Genomic DNA, 872 nt, shown 5'->3' on the forward strand with positions numbered 1-872 from the left:
TTATTTCTTAACTCTGTGTGTATATTTTTGATCATGTACTGTTGAGGAAGGTTTACAAGTATCCCGTGCACGTGAAGAAAAATCTTTGATTAGAAGATGAACGCACCCCATTCCCAACAGCTATCGGGTCAATAAAACGGTGACCGATTTGACCAGCACTGATATTGAAATTAAGTTGCTCAATATTCAAACACAACATAGTTCAACGAAGCAACTCCATGTGATTTCTCTTTACAATGAAAGGGGGTGCACCGTTCCTGGAGTACTGCAATACCAGGTCGATGCGTGGAGTGGACGGAGCAAGCCCTGCTATTCCATCTCCCTATTCCAAAAATCAATTTAATATATGGTCCCCAGATAGGGGACGTATCAGATATTAAACTGATAAGAACAGATACTACACTTGATCTTAGCCAAAAGGCCGAGAAGCGATAACCACAATGGTTTCGCGAAGAAGTGGCCATTCTCCGACACGTCAAATTCATGATGGTTACACCAAAATGAGTTCTGTATGTTTTTTGTTTCCCATAAATAATATAAGGCTTTAAATAAATGGTGGCATGAATGGGGAGTTGATCAACGCCAGGAATGACCACGTTTGACTGTTACAAAGTAACACATTTGTAGATTCTAAGATCACGTGGTTGTCCGCCCTCCAATCAGAAATGAGAGAACGCGTTGTTAAGTTAAAACCAGATCGACAGCTAAATTGGAATAATAATTTATTACGTGTGTGTGTGTGTGTGGGGGGGTGGGGGGGGGGGGCAATTTGGAGATAATAATATTGACGTAACATTTGATCTTGTATCAAGTATATCTGGTAGCATTGCTGCCACAAACGAACTGAAGCAATTGTCCACTTGGTGGCGCCA

At 41.3% G+C, this 872-nt stretch overlaps 1 non-coding gene across 1 annotated transcript; it reads right to left on the bottom strand.

Annotated features, from left to right (window-relative positions):
• Window positions 1-241: 241 nt before the first annotated feature.
• On the bottom strand, window positions 242-433 carry LOC135521427 (U2 spliceosomal RNA). The gene has a single exon (XR_010452563.1). It is a non-coding gene; the product is annotated as a U2 spliceosomal RNA (small nuclear RNA).
• Between the last annotated feature and the right edge of the window lie 439 nt (window positions 434-872).

The sequence above is a fragment of the Oncorhynchus masou genome, chromosome 29 (genome assembly GCF_036934945.1).
Source record: "Oncorhynchus masou masou isolate Uvic2021 chromosome 29, UVic_Omas_1.1, whole genome shotgun sequence".
NCBI classification, from domain to species: domain Eukaryota; kingdom Metazoa; phylum Chordata; class Actinopteri; order Salmoniformes; family Salmonidae; genus Oncorhynchus; species Oncorhynchus masou.